The sequence below is a fragment of the Phasianus colchicus genome, chromosome 2, assembly GCF_987193195.1.
Source record: "Phasianus colchicus chromosome 2, bPhaCol1.hap1.1, whole genome shotgun sequence".
NCBI classification, from domain to species: domain Eukaryota; kingdom Metazoa; phylum Chordata; class Aves; order Galliformes; family Phasianidae; genus Phasianus; species Phasianus colchicus.
This window is the reverse complement of record NC_143437.1, coordinates 64,198,522-64,220,872: the sequence shown is the minus strand read 5'-3', so window position 1 is coordinate 64,220,872 and position 22,351 is coordinate 64,198,522. Positions and strand designations below refer to the sequence as shown.

Below are 22,351 nucleotides of genomic sequence, written 5' to 3'. Positions count from 1 at the left end.
GGCTCTATGTGTCTTCCATTCTTACTGGACTTAGACAAATATGTAAATATTTAGGAAGAGAAAAGCTGCCCTATGAGGCATTCGTTTACTGAAAGGGATGCTGACTGTAAGAATCAAAAGAACCAGAGTATAACCCTGACTCTTACAACAGAGTCTCTTTAACTCTGTTGATTAACAGATTTCTATATACAAAAGCAATTGTGCTGCCTTTTTAATAATGTAATAAACTTTTCTGCAAATCTTGAGAAAGCTAAGATATCTTTCCATATGAATAAAGTTGCAATTTAATTTTTTTAGATAAATGTTAAGCACATCATTCCAGGATTTCTACCAACATCTAGAAGGATCTAAATAAAAAAAAAATCTGTTTTATAGCTAACACATTCTGTACATGGACCTCTGAGCAACCTGAATAAGTACCACAATATTTTTTTCTATTACTGGTCTGATGCACAGAAAATGTTTTCCTGATAAAAAAACTCATATAAATACTAATTACAAATCTTGTTTAGATGTAATTCCAAACCGTCCTATTCATACTACTAATGAGAAGGGATATTAAAGTCATACAGTGTGCTGTGGCCTCAGACCTCTCTGCCTGACAACTGTCAGTGTGCAGGTCTGGGGACAGCAGTAGCTATGGCTGGGACCATGATTGCAGTCGGGCTACCATCGCAATGGTTGGGTTCGCAAGTCATTATGCACTGAGAGTCTTGAAGAAAGTAGACCCTTGAAGCAAGTGAAGCAAGTGCTGCAGATCCTGCCCAAACCGGGTTTTAGTAGCTGTTACAGAGGTGGATTTGAACACAAAATGACAAAACAAGAAGCAGACCTAATAGTAGGAGCGAGACCTAAAGCCAGTAGAAGTAAAAATTAGAGAAGCTTATAAGGATGGATTATGGTTCTGAATCATCCAGATAAAGGAGGTTCTCCATAAGTAGCAAACAAAATCAACAAAGCTAAACATTTACTGAAGATTATGCTGAAAAATGAATTGGTGATAAAATCAGAGTTTTTGCTTGTATAAATGATTTTTTTTTTTTTTTTTTTTTTTTTAATTAACAGCTTAAAGTAAGTATTTATGTCCATCACTGACTTGATACAAATGAGGCTTGGAAAATGAATAAGGTGAAATACTTCCCTCTGTGCTTGGTACTTAGTCACTTCTGGGGAAAAGTGCGAGGAAGTGAAGCTTAAAGCTTTTTCAGATCTGTTCTTTAGTAAGTGGTAAGAGCTGCCACTCAGAATTTTCAGTGTTAAGAGTGGTAAGTCTTCCTGTATGTTACCAGATGCTGGTATGCTGTTCTTAATTTTTGTCAAATTAGTTACATTTAAATTTTATACTGCTGTTCTCTCATGTGCCACAGTTAGCATGATGAAAGAGTCTGGGGAGGGGTTAGAAAATAAACAGAAATTACTTAGCAGAAAGAAATATGACAGATAAGTGTTCATTTCTGATTAAAGAAGTAAACTATAAGATATTGAACACACACAGTTGACCAACCTTGTGAAAAATGAGGTTTGTTAACCTTCTTAACTGTTACCGATGGATACGGATATCTTAGATTTTCTAATAGCTTTCAATTCTTAATGGATTTGATAGCAATAAATTACAAAACCATAGTTATAAAAAAAAGTAGTGTTCAAGAAACATTTAGAAGTTGTGCTAAGGGATGTGGTTTAGTAGGGAAATACTGGTTGTAGGCAGACAGTTGGGCTAGATGATCTTAGTGGTCTTTTCCAATCTTGATGCTTCTATGATTCTATGATTCGAAAGCCAGCACAAGTTTGTGGACATGGAGCAGTCATACCCTTGGATTCTGTCTGGGTTTATGTGCAAACAAGACATGAGAGAATTATGAGGCTGTTGGCAGTTTCTGACCAAGAGACATCCACAACAGCTGCTCGTAGGCAAAAAAAAAAAAAATGGAATCAGGATCAAGGGAGATCTATTTCTTGTAGATATAAAAGGACTAATTTACTATAATGTTATTTCAATTTTATGGTGACACGGCACCACTGAATAACTATCAATAGATCTTTTTTGTTGTTGTTGACAGACAGGCTTTCATGATGTTGTCTTTATCTATGTGGGATCAAGAATGTTTTATTTCTTCTTTACAGTTGATTTAAAGGTAATTAAAACCTATATTAAAACTAATTGAAACATACTCAAGACATTCTGTTTAGCTAATGGATGATGCAATAGAGAAACAACAGTTTTTGACCCAAGAGTATTGCCTCTCACATTAATTTTCTGAAATGGACTGTACATTTCTTTAAGAAAATACAATAACAGTGAATGTGTTGCTCAAGAACACCATCAGGCAGAATGCAGTACACGTATGCATAAGAGTGATGCCTGCTCTCGTTGTCTCCCTTTTCCTAGACAAGTTCTTAAGCCAGGAGAGGCAGAACATTAGAACAACTTCTGTTTGTAAAGTCTTGATTGCCTAAATAATCTACCTGTTATTAATGTCAGATAAATGTTTGCACTGTGCATTTACTTATTTCTTCACATAGTTCACATGGTCACTCATAGTTATATGATGGAAGCAATAACTCGAAGACAACTAAATTGGTGACTCAGAAACACTCACATGCCTGTGGCCTCTAAGTACAAATTCAGAAAGTTCCCCAAGAGATGGTGAATATGTATTGTTATGGTCTTTGCCCATAGCAGCTACCACCTCCTTCAACGTGGGCTGAGACATACAACCACGGTTGCATTTATTTGTGCCCCCGTAAAAATCCATTCAAATGCTGGTGTCCTGGATTTATCAAGTCACAGAATCATTAGGATCACTAGCGTCCAGTGCCAAGCTCCGTTCTTTTAAACTTCTCCCGCTCCCTCTCTCCTTGATGTCTTTTTATTTTTAAATTACTGGGGAAGTTGCACTATTCTGGGATTCTATCCCTCCTTGCAGAAAATGTTCCTTCTTCTGAGAGCTAATTGTAATGCATCACTTCAGAACTTGTTGCTTTTCAGAAATTTCTAGAATAGCAAATGTATATGGATTTAACATAATATGGCCTTATAATGTAAAATAGTCCCCCAGTATTTACTGCAATAAGGAATTATGTTGAAAATTTTCCAACTAGGGAGGTACAAATGGCTCCAGTTTCCCTATTCTACAAATTACTGAAAACTACTTTTCATTTATAAATGAGAGAGAAAAAGGAGACATGAGACAGTCAAAAAAATTACACAACTAAAAAAGGCCTACTGTTTTGAATCATAAAACTGCCAAAAAGGTAAATTGCAGGTCTGAAAATGAATTTATTAAAAGAAGATGGAAGACCTGTTTTTTTTTTCAAAACATCCAATAGAGGCACTAAATCAAATTCCAAATCTTCAGTAGCAGATATTAGACGTCAAGCTTACAGCTCCCACATTTATCTCCCAATACTCTGAGTATAGTTTGTTTGATGCTGGAAAGAAGAGGGTTGCTATAATTATGATGCAGAGACATTGTCTGTGTTCTTCTTCACACTATCTATATATTTAGTCCTTGAAAAGCCATCTGAGACTTAAAAATCTTCACTAGAGGAAAATAATATTCATTAAGGCAGAAGCTGATGATAACTGACAACTTTTTTTAGGAAATCACAGCATTTTGTCTTTACTCTTCAAAAAAATCTTTAAAAATATATTCTTTTTGAAAAAAATATTTTGCAGTGATTCATCATTTTGTCTCCTAGCTCCTGTAAAATCCATCTGAAAATGTTTCCTTTTAAGATTCAAACACAAAACTCACTGCTCTCTTGTCAGATACTGCTGTGTACGTTTCTGAAGAGTGATTTATAGGCCATATACTCTCTTACAAGTAAAACAATTCAAAATGAAAAAGGATCACAGCAAAATACAAAGCCAACCTAAAAGGGTCAAGTTCAGGTCTAAAACTTAGATTTGGTAGGTTCTTTCATGCAGTTTACAACTTGTTAGAACACAAGTGATTTGTCTTCAAAGAGGGAAATCTCTCAATTCAGGAGTCTGCATACACGATCGGAGAAGTAATTTTCTGAAATGAGTCTGCAAAAATGAAACCTCCATCTATGGTGTTCTGGTAACTACAAAACAAACAAAGCAGAAACAAACAAATCAAGAAGGGTCATGCAAATGATAGTCTTCTAAATTAATCAACAAATGACATTTACTCTAATGTGTTATGAGTCACTCCTGTACAGACTCTATAGACTCTTTAGCAGACTAACTTTGCAGAATGGCCAATAGTTTTAATGTGAAGATGCCATTTGGGGAGAGTAGCAGGAAATTTCAAGCAACCTAATTCTGCTGTAATATAAATAATTTATAAACAGATAATTATATCAGAAGATGCAACAAGTTTGCGAGTATCCTCAGTAGTTCTTCTAGGTATATACAATAATAATTAAATATAGATCTATCTTAGTTTTGTCTGGTCTTATTATTCTGTCTGATATTATCCTGTAAGTGGTACATATAGAATTACCCAGTTTTCAGATAGCAGACCCATGGAGGTGCTCAGCAAAAGACAAAGTAGATGAATGGGTCCAAGGGAGCCTAAATAAATCTTTAGAAGAAACATCCATTGAGGATCACTGAAGGACACTCTCTTGTTCAGGAAGTACTTCCAGATGAAAAATGTTGAAGGTTAGGGAAATTTTAAGGTGAGACAATGTTTACCGGTTCTTACTCTTCTCTTATTTTCTGGATTGGGTCAGAGATGGAGACAGCATACTGGTCTGGAGGACCTTCTGTTTTTCCATTTTCTCCTGGACATTACCAACCCAGGATACTTTCCAGAATATACTTGCCCCAACACTCATGTTAGATTTTGATTCACTTCAACCGTTGTTTCTAGTCATATAAACTACTAGCAACTGTTGATACATACTTTTCTTCCCAGCAACTGTTGTGAAGAAAACCACTTTTCAGAGTAATTACTGGATGGCATTTATGAAAGAATGTGTTTTCCCTTGCGGAATTTAGCATTTTTCTACTTGTGCTCTCATATTTCTTCTCTCTCTGTCTTTCTTTTCTTTCTTTCTTTCTTTCTTTTTTTTTCTTTTTTTCTTTTTTTCTTTTTTTTTTTTTTAATTTTTAATTTTTAATTTGCATAAAGGAATAGAGATTGAAACAGATTGAAGGAGTGACTCTCCTTCAGGAGACTAAGCTATTGCACATACTGTGTTGCAAAGAACAGGTTGGTCTAGGATTGAGAGAATATCAGTTTCTGAGATGTGAGTGGAGAGTGTAAAAAAATAATAAATAAAGATATAAAAGGTCAAGGGGTATCGACTTGATTATGGAGTTATAAGAAGAATATAGGAAGTTATTTAATGTCTTTAGAAAAATAGTTGGGAGCACTGTATGGTTCAGCTTATGATGATTTCTGACCAGAGTACAAAGCAGGATTGTGGTTTACAACTATCATCAAATTTATTTATAGTTTTTTACCTCGTAACAGAATTTTTGATATTTACTATGAACATAGCTGAAGCACTTTTTCATTTATTTTTTAGACATTGGTTTATATTTTTATTGAGTTTTAATCTGTTATTTCTTTTGCTCTTAACTTGTATGTCATTGTTCTTATTCTACATACGTTGCTCTTAAAGTAATGCCTCCTTTTTATTTCCATGGAAATGATAACTGATATAGACAGCACATTAACACTATTTGATAGAGCAACATCTCAGCTTCAAAACACTCTTTTTCAACATTCACCAGCATTAGCTGTGCATTTTCATGAGCAATGAACAAGTGCCTTCATGCTGTGTTCATTAAAGTCTGTAACAGTGGAGGTGACCAACAGCTTCACAGCTGCTGTGACAACATAATCACTGGGAAAACATTGTCAGTACATCCACACAGTCTATCTTTTGCTGTCCTAAAGAGATGGATGCCAGAAGCTGTCAAATCTGGAGTATAGAGTGAATGGTGTGGGACAGCGCAGCCAAGATTAGCAATGTACTCCATGGTCTTCAAACTGGCATGGGGCCTGGAGTTATGGTGATGCAAGAGAAAGGTTGTCTTCTTCTCTGGCCTGACTCTGGAAATCAGAACCTTCAGATTAGCCAGTGTTGCAGTGTAGGTCAGAGTTGATGGCTTGTCTGTGTTTCAGGAAATCCAGAAGGATCATCACTTTCCTACCTCAAAAGACCATGCACAATACTTTATTTGCTGAGGGCTGCATCTTGAACTTTTTCTTCAATGGGGAATTAACCTGTTGACACTACATGTACTGCCATTTTGCTTCCAGATTGTAGTGATGACAGCACATCTCATCACCAGTAGTGATGTAATCCAGGAGACAGTCACCTTCAGCCTTGTTTTGGTTCAATAGATTCTGACAGACTTGCATACATTGTTCCTGTGTGAGCATGATAAGAGCAATCTCAGCATATAGATGCTTATTTCTTTATGGAGACTATAAAGAAAATCGGACTTACATGTAAAAATCTGCTTTAGGTCAGATGAATCCCGTGCAGAGTATCTGACACAGCAGAACAATGAAGGATATTTTCCCCCTGATTTGCTGCAAGACTTCCTCTGAGCAATATTTAATGCTTGGGTTTTCTGCAGAAGAAAAAGTAATCACAATGTTTCACTGCCTAATTTTTTTTCCTAATATTCTTTAGTCTTTCTTTTATGTCCTTGCTATAAGTATATGTAATGTGGCTAATTTTAATTCCTTCATACTCAATTAAAATATTACTTAATCATGAAGAGATTTCAGCAAAATAATTCATTCACTTTTTCCATCACGGACTTCTTTGAAGAAAGTCTGAAGGTTTTTCTTCTGTGTTCTGAAAACAATGAGCTCTGAAGATATGTATCATATAGAATATGGAATATTCCTTATAAACATTCCTAAGTTGAAAACAGAGGAGCCTCTGGAGAGTTTGATTTTCTCAAAACAGGTAAAGTATTGAATGTACAGTCCCACTCCTGTGTGATTAATTGTATCCCAAGTTGCATGAGACAAGCATTCTGAGCTTGCAAAAATATGAAAACCAGCATTCAGCACAAATACACTCAAAAATATGTATGAAAAATAAATTGGCACCTCTCCAAATTTCATATGTTGGAGAGAGAAATGAAACTGTATACATTTACTTCCAAAAACTAAGATCATATGTGAAGCAACAAGATAGATGTGAACAATGCGTACTTGTTTCTTCTTGCATTTTATATGAGGTGCTGCATTGCTATGTGACCTGAAGGAGCAGCACAGAAGAATACCAACGCAGAATAATGCCAACACAGCAAACTATGTCTAATGTCTTATACAGGAACATAACGCTCTTTAAATGGTAATATCCATGCTAATTGCCATTGCTGTATTTGACAATTCACCCTGCCCCCACAGTCTCTAATTCTTTTGTGTCAAAAAGCATAAGAGAGCTGGTTTAAGCAAAGAAATAGAAGACCATTTGACCTCTTAATTTAGTAGAAATATTGCTCACAAGGAAGAGCTGTATTATACCTTTGCTTCTAGTAGCTCTGATGCTTGCTATTAAATAGTAAAAAGTTAAAATGATCCAAAAAACAAATGGCATTCATTTTTTTCATGCTTTTGGTATATCAGAAATCTATTTTTTTGGGTGCTTACATTGGTATCAGCAGAGAATTCATCCTTTCACAGTACCTGAAAAAATGTCTAAGCAGAAGGTGTTTCTCTGCTACTTCCCTATGCTTTCATAGTTCTTTAGTCAAGGAAATCTGCCCAAAAATATAATAATATATTTAGGATACCCTAAATTTCGATCCTGAACATTCTACTCACAGCCAGGAATCTGATCAAATTCTACAAAAGCTATTTCATATTTTCTACACCATCTATACATCTCCTCAGTCAAACACACTTTTCAAGAAAGGCCAAGAACTGGGAGCTGTAGCAAGTAGGTCAACTTTGTGCCATGTCAGCAAGATAAAGACTGGAAAAAAAGCCAAGAGTTCTGTCCTGACTATCTAATTGTGACCATGGCATTCTCTATCAGGAAGATACTCATAATTTCAGGTAATTAAATGACTAGAAAGTTCATTCTGTGCTTGGCAGCCAAAATTAAACATGTCAAATGAACAAAACCTGCTTAAGTGAGTGAAATACTGAAACTGTTATCGATTACAGTTAGTTAATTAGGTTTAGAGAATATTTTGATCAATGCTTTTGGCTCCTGAAAATGATGTTATAAATGCAAGCCCAACATCCTCTGATTATTTTCTTAATAGCTTGGCTGAGACTGGGTGAAAGGGTTAGTTTGTTTTTTCTTTTTTACCACAAGGACAAAATTCTGCTGTGTTGATTTTAGTTATTTCTGCTTCTAAAAAAAAAAAAAATCTATGAACAATTAGGAAAAAAAATCTTTATTTGGTACACAATTTTCAGCAAACTGTTATATTTTACATCTTCAAAATGTAGGTATATACTCTCTTAAATTAATTTTTACAACACATTTCAGACAGACATATCTGACTTAACATGCTTTTTACTTAATCAAAGAAAAGATTCTTCGCTTCTGCAGGTTCATGAAATAAAGCTCTTTAGACACTTAATATGCACATTTACCAGATCTATATTTAGAGTGGTAAGTTCCACATTCATACACACAATTATCTACATGTATGAAATTAAATATTGGCTAAAATCAGATTAATTCTTTTTTAACACAGTATTCATTGTCTGGCTTGTTATATTTCATGGAAGAAAATAAAGCAGCACAAAGAGTTTGGATTCTAAGCATACATTAAATTTCAGTTTTAATGAATACTGTGATGAAAATAAAAACATAAAAGAGATTGTCAGAAATACACATTTGCCTTTTATTCTTTTTTTTTTTTTTTTTTTTTTTTTTTTTTGCATTATCTGGAGTCTTCTTATAAATGAAACTTTACAGGAGAAGGAATTGAGACATGGAATATTGTGGTAGCTATTAGTAGCATAACTTCAAGAAAAGCAGTTTTAAAGTATTTCAAAACTTGAATAGATGGTCCAGAATTTACTGGAAATTTTTGGAGATTTAGTTTCTGATTATGGAGTGGGATAACGAACAAAGAGAGTGAGCAGGTTCTCAGTTTCCTTCTGGGGACAACATGTGCTCCTCTGAACCCTTCATGTGAGATGGCTTTTTATTTCCATCCAGTAACAAAAAAGTCTGATGGCTGTAGCCTACTTTTTAAATTATTTGAAATAGTAGAGAATTTTTACACAGCACATGAAAGTAGATAGAAAGTTTTTTGTGTAGCATCTATCCCCCACAACTGCAGAAGAGCTTAGGGAAAGTTTGAACCTTAATGTTTACATTTTCTTATCCAGACAACACTTGAGCACATATTAAAACTAGGTTCCACTACTGTGTGTTTTCAACCCAATGGGCTACTGAAACATGTAAGGCCATGACAGTTTTGGAATAGAGTGCTTTTAAATATACCTGCCAGCTGATTTCACACCTTTGCAAGTGTGCTTTGTTGAAAGCATGATGAAGTTCAGATGAGACTCTTTGACACAATGATGGAGATCAGTTGAGCTTCCTGACATGGATGCTCATAGAGAAGAGATTTTTAAAAATCATCTCAGCTAAATGAAAATACAGTATGTCCCCTGCAGAGCTGCCAAGGTCAGTGACAGTGCTGGTAATTTGTTGTATAAATGCCAGATGCACTAGGCATAGTGCCTCAAGGCATTTTTAGTTCACATTGTTTAAACTGGTAATCAAACACCAAACTTCGTTAGAGTAAGATTTTTAGCTTTTTTTCCTGCTTTGCTTTGGCATATATCTGAGTATAAATAAATGAAAAATAGTATAATTGTCTTGGAAGCACAACACCCCAGTGAACATTAAAGGAAACAGGAACTTTACACAATCTGATTTTTTTTTCTTCCAAAGATTAGACAACAGGATTTGCCCTTCCATGTAATGTTTTTTATTAGGAGGCAGTTTCATTAAACCACTTGGAGTTAGTTGCTTTTGTTTTACAAAGCATTTGTTTTCTAATTAATCCATCCAGTATACAATTTGACCCAGTAACCTGCAAATATAGGGATTTGTCTTCCCATGTTTTATGGCATGAAATGTTACAAAATCCAGCTGCAGCTGATTTTCTTTACTTGGTAAGATAGGAATGGGCACTTAACCTAGATTGGAAGCTCCTGGGTCTCATCTGCTGCAAGTGGTCATTCTTCATGATTGCTTTCAGAAGCTTTTTGACTGTGGGAGGTGAGTAGCCTACCTGAAAGATATTAAAGGATATCCTTCTTCTAATGACTATGAACATCCTTCCAATTTTTACACTAGAAAGAACTGTGACCAGTTTCTAAATATTTGTTCCTGTGTCAATGCAATCCTTTAGTTTACATAAATCCTTTCTTTCCCTTGTGTTTCCTTATCTGTGTATTTATGGATTATAATTCAATACCTTTTTACCCTCTGTTTTTATTAGATTACACAGAACAAATTCGGTTTTATTCTTCTTCTAGAACTCATTATTCTCTGATCACTTCAAGAAGCTTCTTCTTTACCTATTCTTTGCTGAGAGGTGTTAAACCTACAGCTCTCTAAAAGTGGTGCTGAAGTCCCATGCATAAGTCCATGGGAAAGGATGAGATCCATCCACAGGTTCTGAGGTAACTGGCAGATGAAGTTGCCAACCTGCTATATTTGAAAGGTCATGGTAGTCTGGTGAAGTTCCCACTGATTGGAAAAGGGGAAACTTAACTGCTGTTTTCAGGAAAGGAAAAAAAGAAGATCCAGGGAGCTACAGGCCTGTCAGTCTCATCATCATCCCTATGCTTGGCAAGATAATGGAGCAGATCACCCTGAAGACCCCACCAAACACATGGAAAATAAAGATGAGGTGATTGGTTGTAACCAACACTGCTTCACAAAAGGCAAGTCATGCCTGACAAACTTGATGGCCTTTTATGTTGGAGTTACAGCGGCAATGGATAAAGGAATAGTAACTGATGTTATCTTCCTGGACATTTGCAAAGCATTTGACATTGTCACACATGACATCCTGGTTGCCGAATGGGAGAAAAATTGATTTGATGGATGGATCCACTCTCTGGATGAGGAACTGGCTGGATGGTTGCACCCAGAGAGTTGTGGTACAGCGTCCAAGTGAATATTGATAACGAGTGGTGTTCTCAGGGATGGGTCCTGGGACCAGTGTTACTTAACATTCTTGTAGGTGACATGGGCAGTGGGATCAAGTGCACTCCAAGCTGAGTGGTACAGCTGACATGCTAGAGGGAAGGGATGACATCCAGAGGAACCTAGATAGGCTTGCGAGGTGTGCCCATGCTGACCTCATCAAGGTCAACAAGGCCAAGTGCAAGGTCCTGCATCCGGGTCTGGGCAATCCCAAGCACAGATACAGGTTGGGCAGATAATGGCTTGAGAGCAGCCCTGAGGAGAAGGATTTGGGAGTGTCAGTTGATGAAAGATTCAATATGAGCCAGCAATGTGTGCTTGCAGCAAGAAGGCCAACCATATCCTGGGTTGCACCAAGAGAAGCATGACCAGCAGGTTGAAAGAGGTTATTCTGCCCCTCTACTCTTGTGCGACCCTACCTGGAGTACTGAGTGCAGTTCTGGAGCCCCCAGCACAAGAAAGACATCAAGCTGTTACAGCAGGTTTGGAGTAGGGCCATGAAGATGATCAGAGGGCTGGAGCACCTCCCCCATGAGAACAGGTTGAGAGAGCTGGGGCTCTTCAGCCTGAAGAAGAGAAGGCTCCAAGGGGACATTATAGCAGCCTTCCTTGAAGGGACTGTACAGGAAAGCTGGGGAGGGAATTTTTATAAGAGCACATAGTGACAGGGACGAGGGGAAATGGCTTTAAACTGGAAAAGGGTAGATTTAGACTGGATATTAGGAAGAAATTCTTTACAGTGAGAGTGGTGAGACACTGGAACAGGTTGCCCACATAAGCTGAGAATGTCCCCTCCCTGGAAGCATTCAAGGCCAGGTTGGATGGGTCTTTGAGCAACCTGGTCTAGTGGAAAGTGTCCTTGCCTATAGCAGGGGGTTTGGAACTAGATGATCTTAAAGGTCCCTTCCAACTCAAACCATTCTATGATTCTATTATTCTGTGGAATCCCTTATACTTTCAAAGAAAATTACCCGATTAATTTATCATCATCTATTCTGCAAGGTTCTGCTACATCTAATAACATTTCATGCCATTAGATTTATTTGAAAGCCTTTAATCCCATTCTGAAAACTTTCTTGTTATTGAGATACAAGTAGGCCAATATACTCAGCTCTACTTTTTGAGTTTGTATTTTTTCCACGCCCTAAAATGTCAAATATGTGAAACATTATATCTGGACTATATGTCCAGACTAGATTTTCAGTTTGTGAACTATAGCTATCAGCAGTTTTCAGGTTTCAGTGTAAGATTTTTTCTTATAGTAACATTTCACTTTTAAAAGGCTCACTGGAATGTTAAAAACCTCATTACCTTTCTTAGCATAAAATCAGTAAATTCTCTTTTCTATACTTACAACTAGTACTACCTGCTCTTAGCACACTCCTCCTTCCTGCTGACTTTCCCATGTTCTGCTATTATATTTAACCCCAAAATCTCTGTATTGCAGTACACAATTAGGCTTCACTTAGTTTTCATTATGATTCAGGTAAAATGTACAAGAAATTAATGGGGAGATAAAAAGAAATTGTGAAATACATTTGTCAGAATCAGTTTTCCACAAAAATGTTTACTTTCTAAAAAAAAGGAGTAGGACAAGGTTTGATTTTCTTGCAAGTTGAAAAATCTGGAACATGCTGTGTAAATACTATGTAAATTTACAACTTGATGTTGTTTTAGATGGGACATTTTATCATTTGATTAAGGGAATAAATTAAATCAAAACTTATGATTTTTTTTTTAAAGAAAGCAGGTATAGATGGAACAGAAAAAAAAGAAAGAGAAAGGGCACTAATATTATTGGACCTAATGATTCAGTTCTACAGTAATTCAGGCAATTATTTTGATTGCCAACTGAAATAAAATTAACTTCATAATTTATGAATTCTTCAATTCCTTAGCCATTCGGAAGTTCATGTAAGTTTATATGATTTGTAAATGAACAGTACTAGAGCTGAAAAATTTCCAAAGCATTTAACATTGCTATCCCTTTCTTATCAAACATTGCCACTTCTTTAGCTCAAGAACTTCCTTGCTCATAGTGTGAGATGAGAAAAAAAAAAAACACAACACTTTACTGCCTTATTTCCTCCATGGTTGAGTTACAAGTTTGATGTTTACCAAGTGTTTAATGGTCTTGTAGTAAAATACAGGTTGTGTGAGGAAGTTTTTATTTATTACTGGCTGTGATCCAGGCTTAGTATGTATCCGTACACAAGAATGTTAAACTCTTAGATCCACAATTCATTTTGCAGCAAACTGGGGGAAAATGATACAGTGTAAATGTAGTGAGAGTAATTTCTGACACATATAGATGGAATTGAGTGCTCAAGAAAAGCAAATCTTACTACCTTTTAACTCTCTCTTTTCTATTAACCACCACTGGAGGTAGAATCAGGGGTCTTTCGACTTGCCAAGGAATGTATGCAAAAACTCAGTTGGAACATTTATCTAAATGTTCAACACAATTGAAAACTTTGTTAATGAATTATAAATGGACAAACATTCCTCCAGTCCCATAATTCAATTGCTCTTTTAATTATGATACCTGTGACCACTGAAAATAAATTTCAAACAGAAAATTAATTATTTCTAAGCATTTCCCATCTCTTGCCATTGTCATTCTGAATATTTTCTCTAGGCAAAATCAGGTAAAAGCTAAATTCATAAATGAGTGCCAATAGGGGAAATATAAGCTTGGCATCTGGACCTTTGGAACTGGCAGGTGTATTGTATAAATGACCACAGCTGTCAAACACTGTGGTAACTGAAGGGAAAAAATGAGCGGAGATACACTTTAAGAACTGGCAAGAGGCAGTGCTATATTATGATTTTAATTACAAGTGGGTACTGATTTGCTTTATAATTACAATGCAAAATTGTTGAATGTCCAATATGTGCCTGAAATTATGCTCTGATGCAAGTTTTTGACAAAGGCTGTCAGCAAAAGCCTCTTTATAAATACTAAACAGAAAAAAAAAGAAAAATAGAACAATGACTTTTTTAATACAATTTTGGAAGACCAATACTTAATGCCAAATTAAGGAAGCTACACAAATGATATGAATACAGGAAAAAAGAAGAAACCTGTAAAATTGCGTTCAATAGTTTGTACTATGTAAGCAACATATATATAATTATATATCACTATCAGAAAAATAATACATTAATGTCGATTTTTTTAAAGGGGAATTACTTAGATTTTACAAGACTCTTTGCCTGACATGCAATAGAGTAAAGAATGTAGATCACTCCAAAAGTAATGCCTCCTATATATTTCCACACAAAATACAATTTATGGAAAGAGCACAGTAACAGTATTTCATAGAGCAAATTCTCAGTTATAAAACTTTTTCAACACAGTCATCACCATTATCCATACATTTTTATCAGAGACAAACAAGAGCCTTCATGCTACACTCATAAAAAACTGCAAGCAGAGATGAACCACTGTCACTGTCACCACTGCTGATAAGTACCATCCACCACCTCATTGTGCTCACATCCACTGTTTGGTTTCCATCAGTATTTGCCAAGCATCAATGTATGTCAGTGGGTGCTAGATTTTTGGCATGAAGAAATTCAGTGTCACATTTTTTGCTTCATCCACACTTCCGTGTCAGATTCCATTGTGTTAGACTGCCCCTCTGCTACCATCTGTAACACGGCAACAAAATGTAATGGAATATTTGTGGGAACAGTCAGTCTCTGCTTCTACCACTAACATCTGTCTCTGACTTTGTGGGCCAACATAATAAATAGGAGGCATTACTTTCAGAGCAGCCTTCCTATATGCTATATATGTATGCACTGGGCCATCTTAAACTCCCTTCCAAAATAAAGAACCCATTCAAAACCTAAGGCATCACTGATCAGTGCATGATGCATGATTTCGCTTTTATGTGTTCACATTTTTGACAGCTCTTTGCAGTTTCATAATTATTTTGGCTCAGCTGTTCAAAACACTAATCAATCACACATCAGGAAAACATGTATGTGGATAAGAATGAAATTAGGAGTTAGGAATGGGGGCATATGGAAGTTCTGATCCCTCCTCAGCAAGTGGTTCTCTTGTGGGTGCAGGTACAGGCGAGCTTTAATCCCAGCTGCTGCTCTTGCTCAGGACAGTGGCTCAAAGAAGCCAAAGCATTCCCAAGCACAAAAGTTTTCCTTTTGCAACCTGGCCAAGAAATTGACAGTGCAGTCTCCTGGGGCAGCAAGATAAGATCCCTCATGCCTGCTGCAGTGATGCCTCAGTGATCATGCTGAAACTGTTCTTATCCAAGATTTCTTTATTCAAGTTTAGGTAAGGATGTGACTTTGGTGAATCATAGCAATGTCCATAGACAAAGAACACAAGTAAATTGTAAACACATATTCTGCTTGTAGAAAAAGGTTTGTACATCTGATGCTCTTATGTCTACAGTTTCAAGGATAAGTATTCAAGTCCCAGATCTGTAACTTCAGGTCTTATGTTCTCAAGCAAGTCATCTAATTTCTACCATTTAGGTCAATGTTTCTAAAATCATTCTTTGTTTTCTTTATTCTTTCTGACAGGGAATATTTATCCCCGTGTGTTTGTACAGTGCTCATCATGCAGGACTCACAGTCTTTGAACAGGTTAATGAGGTGTAAGTTATAGCCTGAATTTATGATTCTGACTACTCTGTAATAACTGGCTGTTCTTATGCCATGGTAAATATAGCTAGTTTTCTTCTTCAATCAGGGCTAAGATGCCTCATTTTTACTGCAGAGTGAGAACAAGCACTCAGACATAAAGCAAAAATGCTATAAATTGACATCCCAGCTTACACTGTGACAAGATGTTCATGTAGTTGTTTGCACGTGTGAGAATTTTGTGAATTCAGCTATAGTCAGTACATGTAGATAAGGTAGAACTCTGAAATTATCAAATATATAAAGCATGCTAAAATACAAAATGCAAAGGTTTTGTTTGTTTGTTTGTTTGTTTGTTTGTTTTAAAGAAATAAAATATATTAAATCTCTCGTTCATTAATGTCCATACAAGAAATTTCTAACTGGCTTTTCCTCTTTCTTCGCTCTCAGAAGAATTCTAAGTGCTTTTCTTTGTGATCTTTGTCCTCCTTCAATCTACTGGATGGTAGATACATCTCAAGGGGAAGCCTGTAGGTAATGTGTGTTTGCTTATCAGTGAAAGTCAGGCTATTAAAGTAGGTACTGGCAGTTAAATCCTTCAGTCACTGACAGTCACAACAGTTACAATAAATACTTGAAGGGAGATTGCTTAGAAGTGTTATTCTAAGTATGTTCAGAGCTGCATGTATTCCTTTTTGATCTCGTTCATATACTTTGCTTTTGCTAATAAAATTACATTACATAGAAAACAAAGTTTCTACCTTGTAAATATATTTTTTTTTTTTCATGTTTCAAGCATTCTTACAAGATTTGATGTACTTCTGGTTTTTAAAAACATTTATTTTTCCTCACAGAAAGAGTTTTTAAATTACATGTTTTCCTTAAAAATTTACATAGACACAAATACGTTGTAATTATTGAAAGTGGTGGAACATTTATTGGTATAGCTGTGGTTTCTGCTAGGAAATTTTGGTGTGAAAAAATTAAAATTATTCACAAAGCTTATGATTTTTTGTCTGTTTTGATAATAATTTTTCATTTCATCAAAATCAATTTATTGTGACATGTAACATTACCATATTGAATTCATCACTTCAGTGATTCTTTACTAAATAAATTAAACAATTCAGAATCTACTATCTCATGCAAAGATCTGAGGAGTTTCTAGACAGATCATCAAAGCTAAAGACCAATATCTGAGTATTTTCTGGGGACAGTTCTTTCTGTTCACCTAAAAACTAAATGATCTATTGAATGCTGTGGCACATGTTACAGTGCTTGTAGATTTGCATTACATAATATTTCTCGGGTTCCAGAATTTATATGTGTACAGGTTGAACCAGGAATTCCCAGAGATGCTTTCTTGCAGTAGAGAAACTTCAGTCTTTTAATTCTTTGCAGCCTTTAATTTTCTTCCTCAGCTCAGTTCAGGTACAAAATTAGAGTAGGTTCATATACTGAGTTTCAGAAAAGTCTTTCTCCCAGTCATAAAAGTATAAAATGTTGAGAAAAGATCCTTATTAATTATTCATATCTTTCTGTCTTCTATTTAAGTCAATTAACCCCTGTTTTCTGCCAACATTTTTTTCATTTTCTGAAACTCTTTTCCTGATATTTGACATTCAAAATCCAAAATAAATAACATTGGCTTCAATTATCATCTAGGTGCCCTTCTGTTGTCTCTGGATTTTTACCATGCTAACATGGCTATTTCTTTAGTTTCCATATTGGCTTGTAATGTGGTCTGTCACACAACTGTTTCTGCCCCTTTTCTCTCTGAATCTGCAATTAAAATAAAGTTTCATCAGCTGCATTTCCTTGCAATTTCATCTAAAAAGTTTTTACCTTGATTGTTGTGTTGGGCAAAGTTCCCAGAATGCTGTTCCCTCATGCACAATATTTCACTTCAGAAAAAGGGAAAATTGAAGAATGCACCTATGTAAATTATTGCATTAAGGCTCATGCATTTCTAATAGACCAGTATTAACTATTTTCTCTTCAATGTTCTGTGCCTTTTAATGTTTCATGATGCACCAAATTGAGAGACAAGGAAGATCTGTTCAAATCTGTTAGAAATCAGAAAGCCACGAAAAGTTTTTAACATTTCAGAATCAGAGAAGGAAATTCCATTTTTATATAATTTCTAAATGTTGCAAACCTGTTACATAATGTAACATCTTTCAAAAGCCATTCAATTCAAACTTTGTAAATAAGGTAGCATGGTGGATCCCATTTGGTTTCTGATTAAGAACTAATTTAGTATGACCCTATATCACTGGAAGTTGTTGGAACTAATCAGAGGTGTCATGAGCTCTGAATTTTACTGCATAGCAAACCATTCACAAAAGAAAATTGCAAATTCAGGATTTATGCTTTGTAGGTGTATACCTCATGCTTTGAAGATTATTGAAGAATTCTTCATTCACTGTTTTCTTAAGACACCTCTATTCTACAGCATTTTAATTGTAAATCCCATATTTGACAAGCTAACTAATGGCTTTTGCTAAATTAATAAAAGAGACATATTAACTTTAAATCCCACATAAAGTAAAGATTGCTGTTTTAATATCCCATCCATATCCTTTATCTTTCTACAGGGGCTTTCAGGCCAGTAGTTTTAATAACATGCATGAATGAAGATGCTCTTTTTTAACACAAATGGTGGCAAAGCGTATTTCCTTTATATTAGCAGGCAATCAATTCCAATAGCTTTTTAATGCTTTCTTAAAGAATCAATTTTAAAGCAGAAGCTCTTCAGGGGACCCTCTTAAACTTCTTCACAGCCAGTCTCCTAATTTTTATTACAATGCAATCTAAAACAGCTACAAAAATAATGCAGATAATGTTTGCTGGGTAATGATTTCCAATTTCCCCATTCCATGTACCCTGTTATTAGCAGGATCATCTTAGCTGTGTAAATTAATTTTCAATTCACTTCAGGGGAACATTACAATGATTTATTCAGCACTGGTGCTGAAGAAAGTGTTGGGAGGATTCTAGCAATTTGAGAAACAGAACTAATTTGTTCTGATTATCACCATGTTAAAAAAAGACGAAGACAAAAGTTCACAAATACCTGAGAGGTTAGTGTTCAATCTACAGAAGCAATCAATGTGATCCTGAGCATAGTTACCTAAATAAGTAAAATATATGAGATATACTGATTTCTTCCCAAATTTCAATATTTTTGGAAGGACTGGGCAGATTTTAGGCTTGCTTGTACAAGGCAAAACTAGAGATCTACTTTTCATCCATTAAAAACATCTCTGGTCAATGACTACCATTCTAGCTGCAAATTACACAAGGAAGACATTATGTCAAAAATGGATGTAGTCTTAGTAATGATACCCAAGATCTGGGAAAGATCCAGGTTAGGAAAAAGGATGAGAAGATTTTCTAGTATCACAAACAAAAGATTTGTTGTGCATTACATATCTGATAACTTGTACTCAAACTCAAGCGTTTAGATACTGTTGCACTCATATAAAATAAAAAAAATACCTGTAAGTACAAATAGCAACTGAGACAAGGATGTTTGTTTATTTTCATTTAGCTGTTGTGTTTCAAATGATTGCTATTATAACATTTATGTCACCGTAAGTAACCACACACACACACAAAATAAATAAATAAAAATCCAACTGATACTCTCTAAAAAAAAAAAAAAAAAAAAAAAGGAGAGTAAAGTCAAAACATCAGAATTACTTGGATGCCTGTGAATCAAGCTCTGACATGACTACTCTCCAGTAGCTTTAAAGAGAGTCTGGAGTGATTACTTCAGAGAAAACTGCAGATGTCAATAAAGAAGATATTTTCATTTGAAATTACTAATATGCTTTGCAGTGTTATCTGTGATATTACAGCAATTGCCAGCAGTTAAAATTGTAGTTGAGAAGGAAAAATATTTCTTTTACACATGAAAAACTGAGAGCTGTTGGAATCCCTCAAGTCCAACAGGATCAACATGGAAGAGACTGCAGTTTTGTTTCTTTCTATATACGTTTTTTATAGCCAAGTTATTTTCTTGAAAAATTCAGGATTACATGCACATAAAATGTCAGGTTGTGAAACCTGAGGAGGTTTTAGGGATGTTGACCACATTCAATTACAGAGAATAAAAATCAATCTGTTCTGAACTGCTTTAATGAAAATTATTTTTTCTGTACAGTTACAGTAGTAGGAAGGATGCCCCAAACATAATAAATAGCATAAAAACAATTGGTCATAGACCCAAAGAAAATTTTGAGTGATAATTAGCTTTGGTCTGACACTATTGCTGGGGATTCCATGCATCATGCAATGTAAAAATGCTTAGTATTGACTTACTGATACATAATTTGAAGGAAACTATTTCAATGAGAGCTATGAAAGTCCTAGACAAGACTTTTGTATATTCCATCTACTGCAGTATTATCTCCTAGTATTTTTCTTCTGCTGTAGAGAATTACATATACTGAGAAATGAGAAGTGAGTTGTCTTTTATTTTTGCCATGGGGCCACAGTTAAGCACTAAGTCTATCAAAATTTTCATGCTTCCATAGTGATAGTAATTTAGTTGTGAAAGTAAGTTTTTAACATCCTGTTGGCAGACATCTGAACTGGCAGTATTTATTAAAAAGAAAACAATAACGAACAAACACTTGGCAAAACATTAAAAATAGGAGGTACTGTCTTGTAGGGTATGTGTCTTGGCTGTGTGATTTCAAAGAAATTGCAAAATTTTCTGAGAATGATTTTACAAAATAAAAAGAAAGAGAAAATAATGGCATTACTTCACTGTGGGCCATAGTCAATAATAGAACATGATCTGTCTGTAAAATGATTCCTCAGCCTGGATAAATAAACAGAATAGATTAAGTATGTAACTATAACAGTGCTCAACATACATATATTTGAGATTCTAGAATGCTCTGAAGATATCTGTACTGTTATTCTGAATCGAGCCAAGTAATGGTTTAATTAGCTGAGAAACTTTTCTCTGTCAAACTCCTTAGGAAAATGCATACCAAAAGACAAACATAAGAGAGGATGTTGCTTGAAATTCCATGAAAACTTTTGACCAGCTATTCAGGGACTTCTTGTGGAAGAGACTATTTTGACACACTTTTATAGGTCTAAATATTTTCTGAATTTATGCAAGATTCTGTCACCCACAACATCCCATTTTGGAGACAGGTCTACACCAAACAGGATTACAGTTTCAAGTGAGATGTAGTTAAGATATTTTCTCTTTTCCTATTTCAAGATTTTTGCTCAGGGATTTCATTTTACTCCTCCTTTCATCACAGGAAGCAATGTCTAATTGCAGTCTTCTCACTTTTCCACGTCTGTCATTATTTCATTTTCCTTTATATTTGCCCCTCAGGTTGGAGATTGCTACTTGCTCTATTCTATTCTACTCTGTAAGCTATTCCACATGGTTGATGATCTCCGTTGCTCTTTTTCATAACTTCTGCATCTTGATAGCTAAATATCTCCTTGTAAGTCAAAGAAAGCTTAGGCAAACAGTAGTAAGACAATTTAACTCTCATGAATCTGAGATCAGTGTATATTGTACTTTATGTTATTCTTGTATTAGTAGTTGTTAACACTGTATATATTTGTATATTTTATACAGAAATTACATTCTGCATCAGATGTTCTCACCTTTATGAGTAGTACGTGAGAGAAAATTTCTTCTATAACTGTAAATTAAAGTAATAGACTAATAGACTTTTCTTGATGGAATAAATGATATAAGAAATTCCAAATTGAATTTACTTTACATAAATCCGCCTAGGCATCCAGCGCCTCTCTCATCAATGCAGAAGCAGTGCAGGTTTCTACTGCTTCCTTTACTGACAATGAAGAGAAGGAGGTGGATCTCTGGAGAGCTATTCATTCCATTTTAAGAGTGATGTTTGTGCTTTGTGGCCTGAATTGTTCCCTAGAGAACAGGAATAATTGCACTACAGAGGTCCTTCTTTCTCATTCCTCTAGGCTCTCTCAATCACTGGTAGTAAGTAATAACTGTCTTTGATTAAAATAGGAACTTTCAGGTAACTAATTAGATGAAATTACCGCTATCACCAGTAACTTAGTTTGTAAGGAGACGGAGAATACAAAAAAATATTACGGTTTGTTGTCTTTATGGACAGAAAAATGCACTTAAATTTAAGACTTAGTGGTTGGCAATACTGCCCATGGCAGTAGGGGTTGAAACTAGATCATCTTAGAGGTCCCTTCCAAAACAAACTATTCCAGGATTCTATGATTCTTCCAGGACACACAGCAGCAAAGCAGATAATCTTAAAATTATAAGTAAGTTACTTAATCATGTCCTCCCTCACCAGACTCCATCACTCTATTTCTTCTCTTTCTTTTTCATGTCGCAAAACAAAGAAATCATTTTTAGCAAGGCTCATCCACAAGTTGGCAAGGATAACGTTCTTAAATATCACGGTGCTATTATGATAAGCACAGCACATTCCAGACAGAAAAACTGCAGATTATGACAACCTTCAGTAAGTATGGATGATATTAAGAGTTGGATATTTTTTTATGCACCCAAAAAGGCATTAACAACCTGTCAAAAAAAAAGAAGAGCCTATCAGGATTA

General features: G+C 35.3%; 1 pseudogene; it reads left to right on the top strand.

The window, feature by feature from the left end:
• Positions 1–639: 639 nt before the first annotated feature.
• Positions 640–1,027, top strand: LOC116240425 (mitochondrial import inner membrane translocase subunit TIM14 pseudogene; annotated as a pseudogene).
• The last annotated feature ends 21,324 nt before the right edge of the window (positions 1,028–22,351 follow it).